A 16,532-nucleotide genomic window follows, 5' to 3' on the forward strand; every position below is an offset into this window, starting at 1 on the left:
TCTTTGTCAGGGGCGGGGGCGGCAGCTGGTCTTTCGACAGGTTGCTGCTGCTGCCATTACAAGAAAAGTAAAAAAAAAAACAACGCCCCTGTGATAGGCTACGTAACGATTAACGTAGCCTATCACGGCTAGATCTGCAAAGTCAGCCGTGATAGGCTACGTTAATCATCACGTAGCCTATCACAGGTGACTTAAAAAAAAAAATGCGTACGGCTAATGGCAGCCCCCATAGGGAGCCGCCATTCCCGTTCCTTATTTGGTCCCTGTAGTCTACGTAAAGATTTACGTAGACTATGGCGAAAATAAGGGCAACGCTATTTGCGTTGCCCTTATTTTCGCCGTAGTCTACGTAAATCTTTACGTAGACTACAGGAACCAAATAAGAAACGCGAATGGCGGCTCCCTATGGGGGCCGCCATTTGCGTACGCGCTTTTTTTTTTTCTCAAAGTCACCCGTGATAGGCTACGTGATGATTAACATAGCCTATCACGGCTGACTTTGCAGATCTAGCCGTGATAGGCTACGTAAATCGTTACGTAGCCTATCACGGGGCTTTTTGTTTTACTTTTCTTTTGAAGTTCGCGGCCGGGGAGACGGGGCGCTTTCCCCCGGCCTGAATTTCGGCCGGGCGAGGTGGGAAGCCTCCCTCCCGGCCTGAATTTCAGCCGGGCGAGGCGGGAAGCCTCCCCCCCTGGCCTGAACTTCGGGGGGAGAAGCGAAGCGCCTCCCCCCCACCGCAAAGCAAGCTGCGAGACCAGGTAAGTGACTTTCGTACATCCCTACCACTAGGGATGTACGAAAGTTCCGCCACAGATCTTGGGGAGGCCGAATGACAGCGCCGAATGACCCACCGCCACCCCCCCCCCCGGGACGAGACTTACCTGGGGTGGATCTTCCTGGCGGCGGTGGTGCGGCGGCGGTGGCCGGTCTTCTGACCAGCCACCGCCGCCGCCATTTCCAGGTTTAAAAAACAAAAAACCAAAAAAAACGTGATAGGCTACATAAAGATTCATGTAGCCTATCACGGCTAGATTTTTAAAAAACACCGTAATAGGCAACGTAAATCTTTACGTAGCCTATCATGGCTGACTTAAAAACAAAACAAAAAAAATGCGCTTACGCAAATGGCGGCGGCCATGGCCGCCGCCATTTGCATTCCTTATTTTGGCACATCTTAGTCTACGTAAACATTTTCGTAGACTAAGATGGCGAAAATAAGGGAAACGCAAATAGCGTAGATGCTACGCTATTTGCGTTCCCCTTATTTTCGCTGTCTTCATCTACGTAAATGTTTACGTGGACTAAGACGTGCCAAAATAAGGAACGCAAATGGCGGCGGCCATGGGCGCTGCCATTTGCGTACGTGCTTTTTTTTTTTTTTTTAATCAGCTGTGATAAGCTACGTAAAGTTTTACGTAGCCTATCACAGCTGACTGCAGGGACGCAAATGGTGGTGGCTATGGCCGCCGCCATTTGAGTCCCTGCTAGCCAGCGGCTGGATGTCCGGCAGCTGGCGGAGCCGGCCGGCGGCTCCGCAAAATCACTGCGGAGCGCAGCCGGCCAGCCAGGATTCTGGGGGGGGAGGAACGGAGGCCCTCCTCCCTCATCGAGGATTCCGGGGGGAGAGACGGAACGCCTCCCCCCGCACCATCAGCATAATCCCTGAAAGGTAAGTACCTTTCGTACATCCCTAGCCGCTGCCATTTGCGTTGTCTGTGTTGTTGTTGTTTTTGCCGTGATAGGGTATGTAAATATTTACGTAGCCTATCATGGCAAAATACAGGAACGCTAATGGCGGCGGCTATGGCAGCCGCCATTTGTGTCCCTGCAGGCTGCCCAGAGGCTGTATGTCTGGCTGCGGACAGCCCCGGCCGGCGGCTCTGCGGATTCTCCATGGAGCGGAGCCGACCAGAGAGAATTTTGGGGGGAGGGACGGAGTGCCTCCCCGCCACTGTGAATGTCACCCTTCGAAAAGGTAAGTGACTTTCATACATCCCTAGTGAATTCTGATGTGGGAATTCAAAGGCAAACCTCATTGACTGCAATGGGAGTTACTTTTAAGGAGGCACTAATGGGTTTGTTGTGGGAAAGAGAGGGAAACTCCATTTAACTCATAGGATCTGTATAAGGAAGCTGTGAAGGAGTGACATCCTAAGGCAATGAATCAGAGCCTCAAGATCACATTTAAGGAACTGGGCTTTCGTATGTGCCGTGTCAATTGAGGGGCTTCTCTGTTATTTCTGTGGTCACTGAGAGGGCAAGCCTCATTCAGCACAATGGGAGGAAATACCCCTTGACCGGGGTCATGGTGAAAGGCAGACCCTTGGGCAGGGCTAGCATACCTGAGCTAAATGTGGGGGGGTTGAGGCATACAACAACTATACTGGGGAGAGCCCAATGTAAGGAAAATAATCAGACTTTAAGCAGTCTTAGGAAATCCGTTTTTTCCCTGATAAGCTCCAGGGTGGCTGCTGGATGGCCACAACATCATCTAATGAGCTCAACATGCAGCCAGCTTGGAGTAAATCGCTGGTGGAAACACCCCCCGGGACAGGTCAATCCACAGTCTGAGTACTGCTGTGGAAAGTGTTACCAAGTGTGCTACTTAACATGAAAGTATGCCTGAATGGGCACCTTCAGACATGGAACCCTAATGTCCAGAGGGCTTTAAACACACACACACACACATACACACACACACACACACACACACACAAGACATTGAGCACTAAGCACTCCCAAACTTGGCACCTTATGGGTTTAGGGAATTTGGGGCTTCCCTTAACCAAGGATTACTTTATTGAAAAGATTTTAAAAGATTCAAAAGCTCAGATGAAGGCTTATATTCAAGAAGGTTTATTAGCTTCACTGGACGCTGGTCTGTTTCTGGGCACAAAGTGCTGGTTACAACCAATAAAACCCTACATGATTTGGGACCGGGCTGTGAAAGACCACTTCTCCCTTATGAGCCTACCCAGGTTTTAAGATCCTCAGGAAAGGCCTTTCTCCCTGTTCCGCCACCACTGGAGGCACTTTTAGTGGGAACATGAGAGACGGCCTTCTTGATGGCTGTCCCAAGGTCCGGAACTCCCTGATAAGGGAGGCAAGTTTAGAGCCATCTTTATTGTCCTTCTGCTGGTAGGCAAAGGCATTTTTATTCAGGCAGCCTTTTGGCTGTTCAGCTATTTTGCTTGCTGACCCAGGCTTTAACTGTTGGGTGCTGTTTATTCCTTGTTTCTGTATGACTATTGGGCAGTATCCAATGGTGTTGTTCCACAAATTCAAATAGTGCTAGTGGAGTTCTGCTGAATCTTTTCATTGCACAAGCAGTTGTCTATTATGTGCGTGCAACTGTTTGTGCAAATACTTGTGCAACAGTAGGCACAATGAGTTGCACAAGAGTTATGCACAACTGGTTGCACAATGGATTGCACAAGCATAATGCACAACTGCTTCCAGCCTGCCCCTTCCAGAAATGACTGTTTGTACTCGTTTGGGGGCTTGTCCCTGAAAGCACTGCATCATGGCCATGCATGGAAGGGGCCATGTGTGGACTGGGGCCAGCAGGGCTCACCACGTGCACAAAGCCCCAATTGGATACTACCCCTAAGCTTTTTGCACCAACATCATTTGTAGCGTATACTGCCTGCTGTGTTTTGATATGTTTTTGACTGATGTCTTTTAATTGAGCTGGTTATGTTTTTTTTATCTGTATTTTATTATCAGCTGCCTTGAGCACTATTTTAGTGGGAAAGTGGACTATATAATTAAACAAACAAACGAACAACAATAGGCATTTATAGGTTTAACATTAATTCAAACCGACTAATTCTTTTAACTACTCAGGCAAACATATTAAAAGCAATGATGTGGTGTAATTCGCTATCATGGGGTGTGTTTTCCTGTGTGGGGGGTGGTGGGAGGGTGGGGGAAATCTTTATAGTGGGGAGAAGGAGGAGGGAGACAGTGATGAAGAAAGGCAATGGGGCTGCAATGGTGAAAGAGGGAAGGAGGGCTGCTTTCATATGTAGGGAACCACAAGATGTCCTGGAAATGTTCGAGCAGATTTGGGTCATCTAGCAATTTTGGATCATGGAGGGAGTGAGAGGGTGGTTACCATGGAAAAGGGAAGTGGAGAACAGCTTGGGAGGGGAAGGAGCCTGGGAGCTCAGCTGGGGGAATTCTAGGGCAGAGAAGTTAACAATGAATGGTAGGGTATGTATAGCAGGGATTAGAGCAATATTCTGTGGTGAAAAGGTTTTATATTATGGTTTATCATGTTGTGAACTGCTCGGGGAGCTTTGGCTATTGGATAATATAGAAATGTAATGAATGAATGAGCATTCTTCCTCCTCCTAGTTTAAGCTGGAAAGTAAAAATTAACAGGCCACTGTAAGCATTGACCTGGTGACCCTCCTGCAGCTGGCATCTGAAGAGGGGGAAGAAGTCAAGGGATTTAGTCTGGGGAACAATAGGCATGCCAGAGAAGCATGATGACTTCATGCCATATGCATGGTTCTGCCATGAGTACAAGGCCTGGCTTCTAAGATAGTGAAAAGGCTTCTCCTCCTGTGCTGTTCCCATGCTGGAATGAAGCCTGTGTTTCAGGCATAGACTACCATGTAAACATAGCAGAGTATTGGGGTGTTCGGTAACAAAATGTCCCTCTCATGTTCTCACCAGATATACATCTAATAAAGGTGGGACATGCAGGAGTATCTTTCTAGATGACATTAAAAGTTGGGCAGACTCATATGGGCGGGGGGGGGGGGGAGACAGACACTCCTTTAGATGTTTTGGTTCCAAACAATTTAGGGTTTTACACATTAGAACCTGTACTTGGGTCATGTCTGAATTAAGATTCTGTTTATTTAGCCCACATCCAGTCCTTCACCTATTCAGAACCTTATTTATTCATTCATTCATTCATTCATAAATAAGCCCTGGCTTCCATAAAATGTTTACGATATCTTACAGCAGAATAATTGTATAGCCTTCCATGAGACAGATGGAAATGAGCGATAGAGCTGAGTGTCATCACTGTACAGGTGACAACAGACTCCATATCTTGGATGATTTCCCACCAGTGGTTTCATGGTGGAGTTGTATGTGTTAAACCAGGGGTGCCAGATTTCTTTCAGCTTGAGGACTGAGGTCAGTTTTGGAGAATCTCTTGTGGGCCACCTTTAGGGCCAAAGGCAAAAGGCAGGTGAGGCCAAAACACTAAACATACCAGCATATGTTTAAAGCTCTAACTGCAGGTAGCTAAGCCTTAGGAGAGGCATTTTAGAATGGGGGAAAAAACCCTGCAGATAAACTGTACAGAAGCTGAAAAAGCGCCACACAATTGGCAGCCAGGGGAAAGGGGGTGGGTCCAGGGGAAGGGATGTGGCAACCTGGGAAAACCTGAAAGGCTGGATCGGGAGCCCAGGTGGGCCAGATTTGGAACAAAAGAGCACCAGGTTGGTGAAAAGTGGAGTAGAGGCTTGTGGAACTAAGGTCTCTCTCAAGACCAGAGTGTGATAAAAATTTGCAAAGCATGGTGAACTAACTGAAGGCCAAGCGAGAGTTGCATAGAAGGAGTTGCATAGAAGGAGTTGCTTTGTGTGTAGAACTGTAACCACAAATTGTTTTGGGTTACACCCTAAGATGCACCCTAACCTGGAAAATTCCAGTTTAGTGAGTTACTTAAGAATATGTTCTTTTGTTTTACTGATAAGCTTGTTCTACAAGAAATGGCTAGTGTATGCTGAAATTGCTTCCCTTGCCTATGCTGTTGTTGTAATCTCTGAGCGTGCACAGATCTACTTATGCTATGTAAGGAAAAGTATATAACCTCATGGAATATGGCAGTGTGGTGTCTTCTCTTGCCCAGGCTTGAGTCCACCACACAGCTGTATTGTTCTGGGAATAAACCAGACCTTGAGAGTATCAGAGATTCATGTCTTAAAATTCCTCCACAGGTCCAACCCCCTGCAAAGTGTCTGCTTATGATGCCACCTTCCTCCCTCCCCTTCCAAAAGATATGTGCTTGGAGTAGAAGAAGGGGAGTGGAGGTGGGCACTTTTTGAGCACCTACAAGTTTTTTAGCAGCACTCAAACTGAGTGCTCACAAATGCTCAAATGCATTGGGATAAGCAATGCTCATGCACCCCTAATTTGTCACACTGATTCTTTTTCACTATTCAATAATATTAAAGGTGAATTGATGGTGCTTAGAGCACCATATTCTTCAAGAATAACAGCATGTGGATATATTGGGTGGGCAAATCCATTTTTAATACCTGGAAAGATTTGCTTCAGATAAAAATAACTTATCAAAGGTAAAGTTCAAAAGAAATGAAATGTTTCCTGTTGTTTTCTGAAATGACACACAAAAAGGTGTTGCATGTAATCCCTGGATGTTACTTTCATTTTGGCTACCTTGCACTTGGGAATTTACGAGTCCTGACATATCACAGGTACAAATGTAATGTTTTCTTTAGGCTCACTTGTCATACTGTGTCCAGTTGAATTATTCATATTTGTGCTGAAACTTGCGAGACAAGTGACTGAAACTTTATAAACTGTGCATGCAAGCTCACAGGTAAAATGAACTGTTTGTTTTGCCTTGAGGTCACATTATTTATTGATTTTATTTAACTTTTTTTCCCCCTGGAAGTAACCTTCTGAGACACACATCTCATTTTCTTGAGTTCTCCCAGAAGGCAAGTAGTCAAACAGTGTCACTTAAATATATTTCAAGAAAATATATAGTAACTATTTGTTTTTATCTAGAGTGGTACAACACAAGTCATTTGGAATTCTAAAGATGTGGCAGGGGGTACAAGCGAGGTGTGCTTCCTTCCAGTTGCATTTGCTGTGTAACATTCGAAGAGGAACTTGCATAGAGAGAATGCATCATCTCCTTTCATAACCAGCTGTTGGCCAATCCTCCCATACATGCTACTTTGGAAGCAGCATCCTCAGCATCAGATTCCACGAGGAGCTGCTGAATATGGGCATTGGCACATTATCATGCAGGGCCATGGACATTTATGGTGCTATCTGAAATTCAAGTTCTCCTTCTATGGGCATTGTAAAAACTGTAGAGCATGTGCAATGTGATATTCATAGTTGCCTAGACTAAGAAGCAACTGTGCTTTTTTGTTGGTTGGTTGGTTGGTTTATTGTACGCATATTTGTTCAGCCAGTTGTATCCACATATTATGGTACTGTTGAACCAAAGCAATGTGAGATGTCTGTTTCCCGCCTCCCAGCTGAGCAGAGCAGAGCAGAGCAAGCTGCTCCGGCTGGTCCAGGGACTACAAAAGCAGGCAAGCTCCCAGAGAGCGAGCGAACAGAGCGAGCGAACAGGGGGAGCAAACAGGAGTTGGCCAGGGGAGTTGCAGTGGTTGAAGAGACAAAGGAGACAAAGGAGACAGAGGCTAAGAGGTAAGTGGGTTGCAGGAAGCCCAGGGGGCTGCCCTTTATCCTTCTGATTGGCTGTGAGCTCACCAGGTGCTTCTGAGAGCTCCAACTGAATTGGAGGGGTGTGGCCTGAGTACTCCCAGCAGCTGACTGGGCGGGAAGCTTCAGTCTGTTTCCCGCCTCCCAGCTGAGCAGAGCAGAGCAGAGCAAGCTGCTCCAGCTGGTCCAGGGACTACAGAAGCAGGCAAGCTCCCAGAGAGCGAGCGAACAGGGGGAGCAAACAGGAGTTGGCCAGGGGAGTTCGGCAGGGGAGGTCAAGGGGGAGGCCCCTAACATTTTTTTAATTATTTTTATTTTTTATTTTAACTAACTTTTTTCCATTTATTTGTCTTGTAACACACACTTTCACACCAGTGGGACTCTGCTTTTAACCTCTACTGAGTAGAGGAGCAGGCACAGGCTAGTCTAGAACAATCACAAAGCTAGACACAAAAAGGGAAAAGAGGCTATGGAAGGACAAGACTCTCCAGTGGTGGTGACCTGCAAGGTGTGTGCAGTGTTTGTTTTCTTGCCTGAGAACAACATGGCCTACACCTGCAACAAGTGCAAGTTGATCACGCTGCTGGAGGAAAAAGTAAGTGGACTGGAGCGGCAACTGTCGACCCTCTGGGGAATAAGAGAACACGAAGAGTTCTTGGACAGAATGGGGGAACTACAGCAGCAAAGGGCAGACCAGAAGCTTGAAGAGCAACAGCAAGATGAGGCAGTGGGAAATGCTGAGGTGAGGAAAAATGGAATAGAGGATACTCCTTGGAAAAGGGTGACAGTTAGGAGAAGAAGAACTAGACGCCACTCTGCACCAGTGGAAGCAGTGGAGCTGTGGAACCGATTCCAGGTACTTGCGGATGAGACTGGAGGACAGCCTGCAGAGGAAGAATCACAGGGGAACCTGCATGAGAGTGAGCAAGAGGCTAAAGGTCAGTCAAACAGAGGCAGTGAAACCCAGGCCTACAAGAAGAAGAAGAGAAGAGTGGTAGTAGTGGGAGACTCCTTGCTGCGTGGGGCAAGTATGACCCAAGTATGTCGCGAAGACCCGTGGACTCGCCAGGTATGTTGTCTCCCGGGAGGACAGATTAGAGACGTGACTGAAAGGTTGCCTACACTCATAAAGCCCACTGACAGGTATCCCTTTCTTCTCATCCATGTGGGAACAAATGATACCGCCAAGCGGAGCTACGAAGAGATCACGTCAGACTTTGAAGCTTTGGGAAGGAAACTCAAGAACTTTGGGGCCCAGATAGTTTTCTCATCCATCCTTCCAGTAGTTAGAAGAGGGATAGAAAGGGAACGAAAAATACTCCAGGTGAATGACTGGCTATGAAGGTGGTGCCGACGAGAGAGATTTGGATTCTGGAACCACGGGCTATACTTCCTGGAAGATGGGCTGTTGGCTAGGGATGGGTTGCACCTCACAAAGGATGGGAAGAATGTGTTTGGCCACAGCATGAAGAACTTCATCAGGAGGGCTTTAAACTGAGTCCTACAGGGAAGGGAGATGTAATGTTGGGGGTAACAATGGACATAGGCGCATGCACTGCAATGGAGAGAACAGCTCTGATAGCACCCAATAATAGTCTTCAGACACATGTAGGAAGAAAGCCAGACTATGAAGCACATTGTCTTCGATGTCTATATACTAATGCCCAGAGTATGGGAAACAAACAGAACGAACTTGAACTCTTAATACAAGAGGGAAATTATGACCTGATAGGTATAACTGAGACTTGGTGGGATGACTCTCATGACTGGAATACAGCAATTGAAGGATATAACTTGTTCAAAAAGAACAGGAGGAACAGAAAGGGAGGTGGGGTTGCACTGTATATGAAAAATACATATCTCTGCACAGAAATACAGGAGGAGGAGCTTGGTAGCCCCATCGAGAGCATCTGGGTTGAAATAAATGGAGCAAAGAATAAAAGGAACCTGGTGGTCGGAGTCTACTACTGGCCACCCAATCAAGGAGAAGACAAGGATGAAACTTTTGAAAAGCAAATAGCCAATGTTTTAAGGAAGCATGATGTAGTAGTAATGGGGGACTTCAATTTCCCCGATATTTGTTGGGAGACAAATTCTGCAGAACATGGCCCCTCCAGGAAATTCCTGACTTGTGTGGCGGATAACTTCCTCCTACAGAAAGTAGAGGAAGGAACTAGAGGATCGGCTATCCTTGACTTGATCCTAACCAACAGAGATGACTTAGTGGATAAAGTAGCCGTTACAGGAACTCTGGGGGAAAGCGCCCACGTTGTACTTGAGTTCTTGGTTCTAAGGGAAGCAAAAGCCGAGTGTAGTCAAACGCGTACCCTGGATTTTAGGAAAGCTGATTTTCATAAACTCAGAACAATGATCAGTAAGGTCCCATGGCAAGCGATGCTAGCGAGAAAAGGAGTCCAAGATGGGTGGGAGCTTTTTAAAAAGGAAATTCTCAAGGCACAATCACAAGCAATTCCAACAAGAAGAAAAGGTGGAAGACAACAGAAGAAGCCAATGTGGCTTCACAAAAAGCTTAGGGATGACCTGAAAACAAAAAAGGACACATATAGGAAGTGGAAAGAAGGCCAAGTAACAAAGGAAGAATACAGGCAGATAGCACAGAATTGCAGCGATGGCGTCAGGAAGGCTAAAGCTGAGAATGAGCTGAGGTTAGCAAGGGATGTTAAAAACAACAAAAAGGCTTTCTTCAGCTACGTGCATAGTAAAAGGCAGAGGAAAGAAATGGTGGTTCAGCTATTAAATAAGGATGGAAAAATGATAACAGATGACAAAGAAAAGGCAGAGGTGCTCAATTCCTACTTTGGCTCAGTCTTCTCCCAAAAGAGGGTCTATGACCCCCTTGGCAAAGGTGAAGTTCAGGCTGAAGGGGCAGGATTGCATCTTGAGATTGAAAGGCATATGGTCAAGGAACACCTAATTACTTTGAATGAGTTCAAATTTCCAGGGCCAGATGAACTGCATCCTAGAGTCATAAAGGAACTGGCAGAAGAACTCTCAGAACCGCTGTCTATTCTCTTTGAGAAATCATGGAGGATGGGGGAAGTGCCAGATGATTAGAGGAGGGCTAACGTTGTCCCTATCTTCAAAAAGGGTAAAAAGGAGGAACCTGGGAACTACAGACCAGTCAGTCCGACATCAATCCCTGGGAAAATTCTGGAGCACATCATAAAGCAATCCATCTGGAAGCACCTTGACAACAATGCCGTGATTACTCGAAGCCAACATAGATTTGTCAAAAACAAGTCCTGCCAGACAAATCTAATTTCATTTTTTGATCAAGTAACCTCCCTTGTAGACCGTGGGAATGCTGTAGACATCATATACCTCGACTTCAGCAAAGCTTTCGACAAAGTGCCCCATGATTTCCTGATGAGCAAACTAGCTCAAAGTGGGCTAGATGAAACAACGATCCAGTGGATCCAGTTGGCTACAGAATCGGATTCAAAGAGTGCTTATCAATGGGACCTTCTCCAACTGGGGAGAGGTAACAAGTGGGATACCGCAGGGCTCAGTCCTGGGCCCAGTGCTCTTCAACATTTTTATGAATGACTTGGAGGAGGAGGTGCAGGGAATGCTGATCAAATTTGCAGATGACACCAAATTGGGTGGGATAGCTAATACTTTGGAAGACAGAAACAAAATTCAAAGTGATCTGGATAGACTGGAGCGCTGGGCAGAAAACAACAGAATGACATTTAATAGGGACAAATGCCAAGTTCTGCACCTAGGAAAAAGAAACCAAATGCACAGTGACAAGATGGGGGATACGTGGCTCAACCACACTACAAGCGAGAAGGATCTTGGAATTGTTCTCAATCACAAGCTGAATATGAGCCAACAATGTGATGTGGCTGCAAAAAGGGCAAATGCTATTTTGGGCTGCATTCATAGAAGCATCGCTTCCAAATCCCGGGAAGTACTAGTTCCCCTCTACTCAGCACTGGTTAGGCCTCATCTGGAGTACTGTGTCCAGTTCTGGGCACCACACTTGAAGAAGGATGCAGACAAACTGGAGAGGGTTCAGAGGAGGGCAACAAAGATGATCAGGGGACTGGAAACAAAGCCCTATGAAGAGAGACTGAAAGAACTGGGCATGTTTAGCCTTGAGAAGAGAAGACTGAGGGGAGATATGATAGCACTCTTCAAGTACTCGAACTTGTCACAGAGAAGAAGGCCAGGATCTCTTCTTGATCATCCCAGAGTGCAGGACACGGAATAATGGGCTCAAGTTACAGGAAGCCAGATTCTGGCTGAACATCAGGAAAAACTTCCTGACTGTAAGAGCTATACAACAATGGAACCAATTACCTGGGGAGGTGGTGGGCTCTCCCACACTGGAGGCCTTCAAGACGAGGCTGGACAGCCATTTGTCAGGGATGCTCTGACTTGGATTCCTGCATTGAGCAGGGGGTTGGACTCGATGGCCTTGTAGGCTCCTTCCAACCCTACTATTCTATGATTCTATAGTTTCTCTCTCATACGTGTGTGTGTGTGTGTGTGTATACATATATATAACTAAAGAATGCACGTAAATATCAGAGGTAATTCACATGAAAGCAGGGAGAATGTGCACAAAATGATAGCATGAATAGAGGTTTTCACACATAGCATTGTCAACCGGCATAGGATATTTATTTATTTATTGTGATATTTATATATCGCTAAATATAATAAAATACCTAAGTGGGATACAAGAGATGGCAGAGAATGTGCACAAGAGTACAATGTCAGCTGGGTTCATTTACAAGTCAAAGCATCTATTCTTTACTTTGTACCTATGCAGTGGATCCAAGGGAGCATGAATGAACTCGATAATGCTGTTCTGTAAAGGGTCACACTTAGGGATGTATGAAACTCACCTTTTTGTGGAATTTTTCATGGTGCTCTGTCCCTCCCCCCCCAGAATCCTGCCCGGCCGGCTCCGCTCTACAGCAGCTCTGCGGAGCAGCTGGCCAGGGCTGTCCGCAGCTGGATTTCTGGCCGCGGATGGGCTGCTGCGGATGCAAGTGACGGCCACTGTAGCAGCCGCCATTTGTGCCCAGCCAGGCTGCCATGATAGGCTACGTAAGTATTTACATAGCCTATCATGGCAACCCCCCCAAAAAAACAGGGTACGCAAATGGCGGCAGCTACGGTGGCCGCCATTTGCGTTCCCTATTTTTTGCCATTTTAGCCTATGTAAATATTTACGTAGGCTATTACGGCAAAAAAAAGGGGAACGCAAATAGCATAGTGTCCGATATTTGCTTTTCTTTTTTTTCCCACCATTCTAGCCTACGTAAATATTTACGTAGGCTAGAACAGCAAAAAATAGGGAACACAAATGGTGGCCGCCGTAGCCGTCGCCATTTGCATATGCTGGTTGTTTTTTTTGGGGGGGGGTTAGCCGTGATAAGCTACGTAAATATTTACATAGCCTATCACAGCTGCAAGGTTGCCAATGGCGGCCGCAGCAGCCTGGCCGCGGCCGGCCAGGAGACCAGCCGCCGGAGTCGCCGCCGAATCCTCCGCATCCGCCCCAGGTAAGTTCCATCCCGGGGGGATTCCGCAGGGGGCGGGGGGGGGCAGGAGGCCATTCCACCACGGATTCCAGGGGGCCAGATTCGAAAGAATCCAGCCTCACTGGAATCCGTGGCGGAATTCTCTGCCATCCCTAGTCACACTGGTGTCAGAGGAAGATTTACTGCAGCCATATATGTGGAACTGTGTCACAGCATCCAAAACGTGATCCAGGATCCAGGATGCACTGCGTAGCTGTGGTGCACTGAGACAGGTAATGTGTTGTTGGGAGACAGAAAGAGACCCCAGTTATTTTTGAGAAGTTGCCCATTACAAAGTAAGCCCTAGCAGCTGGGGTGCATGTAGTTGACCACTATAAAGCTTGCTCAGCAGTGGGGACCAAACTGTTTTCTCCCCATCAGGCCTTGTTTACAATGGGGAATGTCTTGTGTCCAAGTCATCAGGAGTTGTTTTGTGAACCTGTAAATAATTTAAACTATAGACAGATAAAAGTACAGAATTCAGAGAAAAATAGCAAAATAAATAAATAATAATAATGAGCACATGGTTGTTCATCAAGGGCTTGCAGTAACATCAGAGAACATCTGTGGATTTCAGGTCAGTTTTTATCATGCAATACTCTTCTAAATCAGAAACAGCACTTCTATGTGCAGAAGCACCTTCTGCGCTCAGAAGTTTATCTTTAGATCCATGCCTATGCATGTAGGCTGAGCAATATGCAATATTTATGTGGAGGCCATGCATAGTAACTGGACAGTATATGAGACATCTTTGATCAACTGACATTCCCTGACATTCTTTGGTGATTCAGTATTATCCATACTGACTGGGTAATGTGCAAAATCTCTGGCTGTCCATTTCGGTATATTCTCTGGGCCTCATCTGAATGTGCACAACTACTGGTTTTTATGCACATTCACTTATGAATTCCCATTAACTCCAACATATTCACACACTGATAACAGAGAAAGATAACTATCATCATCTCTTAGTACTACAATCTGACAGTATCAGTCCATGTGGTAGATACAGGATGAAGGGACAACCACTTTATGTGAACTCTCTGAGTTAAATGTATACACCTGTAAGCTTTAGCATATATAGGATGTACAGGATCTCCAGCTAGGATGTACATACAAGTTTTCCAAAGAAAAGTTAGGCAAAGAAGATTAGAGATTAACAGGCAGGGTGGTTATAGAACTGAGATACTACAAACGCTTGCAGATTTCTCCTTCCAGTTCAGATGTTTAGGGTGGTGGAAATGCTTCTAATGCTCAGTTAAATAGAATTCAGTTTGTGAACATTTTTTGTATAGTACTTGGATTTAAATCACAGGGCATTTCAGACCTGCTACTATGTTCAAAGGAGCTACTGTGAAAGGATTTAAGAAAGATATTGCTACTGAGAAGTAAATATAGCAAGCATTCTTGTGACCAGATTTGAAATGAAAGAGATTTTACACTTTTTTCTGCTTAAGCGAGGAACCTCATAAGCTGAAACAGAAAAAGAGATACTTATTGCTCCTAATATTATGTGTTGTGTTGATGGTGTATTTTATGTGCTGGGTGCAGAATTAAACCTTCTCTCTGCAGTGCAGGAGTTCAAATAAAATAGTTAACTACTGCAATAAATTATTTATATTTACCTTTCCACTGATTAAGAATCTATTAAAGCCCACAGTTACTTCAATGCCTGACATTAATGATGTGGATTACCATTGTTTAGGGGTTGTTGTTTTTTCGCCCTTAAGGATGAAAGGACAATTCAGAATTTCTAAAAAGAAAAACAAACAAACCTGATAATCTGTTAAAACAAAGAGACAATGGGATGTTCCTACAGTGCTTTATCCATCCAACAGATGGACAAACAGATCAAATCAGACAAATGCAAATTAGTATTTAGGAGAATTTGCCAAAGTATGTGTGAAATGGCAGAATGATACTTTCTCTAACTTTCTCTCTCTCTGCACAAATGGCAAATGCACACACAGAAAGAGAGAGCCAGAGAGCGCGCACAATCCCTCATAAGGGATTAACCTTTCTAGTGAGAAAGACGTAGACACTCAGAGAGAGATGTCATTGTTACCAGAGATGGGAACTTGTGGCCAGAGGGCACCAGCTCACCTCTCAAGACAATGTTGTCTGGAAGTTTTAGGTGGCAGGGTAGGGCCAAACAAATTAGGACAGGAGAATTTTGCAGGTTCCATTGACACCCTCTAGTGAAATGAAAGACACTGTACTAGCCCTTTAGACACTGACCTGGGAACTTTTGAAGGTGCTTAAGACAAATCTTCTCCTGATTCCTGAGGGTGCAATTCTATGCATGTTTAGACAGAGAAAAGGCCTACAACTCCCAGCATTCCCCAGCCAGCTCTGCTGGCTGGGGAATGCTGGGACCTGTAGGCCTTTTATCTGTCTAAACATGCATAGGATTGAACCCTGATTCAATCAAGACAACATTGCACCACTTACTTGAGCTCTTGTGTGGCTTTATAAAGTACAGAAACACACCCACCTAGAGTCAAACATCCTCCTTTGACTCAGTCATCCCTCTTTATGAAGAATGATTATCCTACCTTTGGTATACTTGGAAAACTGCCTTCAATTTACCACTCTAGTCTTTCTGTTATATTTCTAAGAGTATAACTGGTGTGAAGGAACAGAACTGACCTCCATTTTCATATTTATTTTGGGTTTAGGATATTAGGGGGTTAACTCTTTGTGTGTGTGTGTGTGTGTTTGCGCGCGCGTGTGTGTGCGTGCACACGCACACACACTATTCAGTTTCAGCCAGAAGTTTAATACTTCAGAGGTCGCAAGTTTAGTTAGATTGCAGAGGTCAGGAAGGTGTGCTCAGGAAGCCAGGAGACTATAAAGTTCAACAGAAGGTCAGAGGAAGAGAAAAAAAGTTTTAAACTCAAGAAATAGAAACTTCATTTGCAGAAATGAACAAGGAACTACCATCCTGATTGGCTGGAATTGCAGAAAGGGGGGGGATTTTTTCTTTTAATTTCAAGAGATAAAAGCCTAAGGCAGCAAGGAAGAAGCAGAGTGGGGGGGGGGCAGGTTGGCAGGCCAGAGTTATTAGAAGTAGAGGACTGATTCAGAAAGCTAGGCCAATGACAGTAAGATATTGTTTAGAACAGACCTGGATAAAATAGGGGCACGATCTAGTTAGGTCAGCTGAATATGTTTATCCTTGCTTGTTTTATTACCCTATTGCTCATATAATGTTTTTGTGTTGTGTGTGTGTCCATTCAGATTTTAAAACATTTTCCTACTGTTATATGACATTTTGGCATCTCTTTTTTTGGTTACCCACCCCACTTCTAACAACCAGCCCCCGTACTAACTAAGGTAGGTATCTGAGACCCAGGGAGTTTTAAGCTGATTTAGTGGAGGGAGTCAGAGAGAAAAAGATTTCCACCTGGTGGCAATCGAAAAGACCACAGGAAGGGAAGGGCAAAAAATTGTGTTGGTACACTATTTTGCCTGTTTTCCCTTCAACTGACAGAACAGGGGCATTGCTGGTCCAGGACAACTGT

The sequence above is a fragment of the Heloderma suspectum genome, chromosome 3 (genome assembly GCF_057233095.1).
Source record: "Heloderma suspectum isolate Gila_16-S chromosome 3, 16-S_ref, whole genome shotgun sequence".
In the NCBI taxonomy this organism is placed as follows: domain Eukaryota; kingdom Metazoa; phylum Chordata; class Lepidosauria; order Squamata; family Helodermatidae; genus Heloderma; species Heloderma suspectum.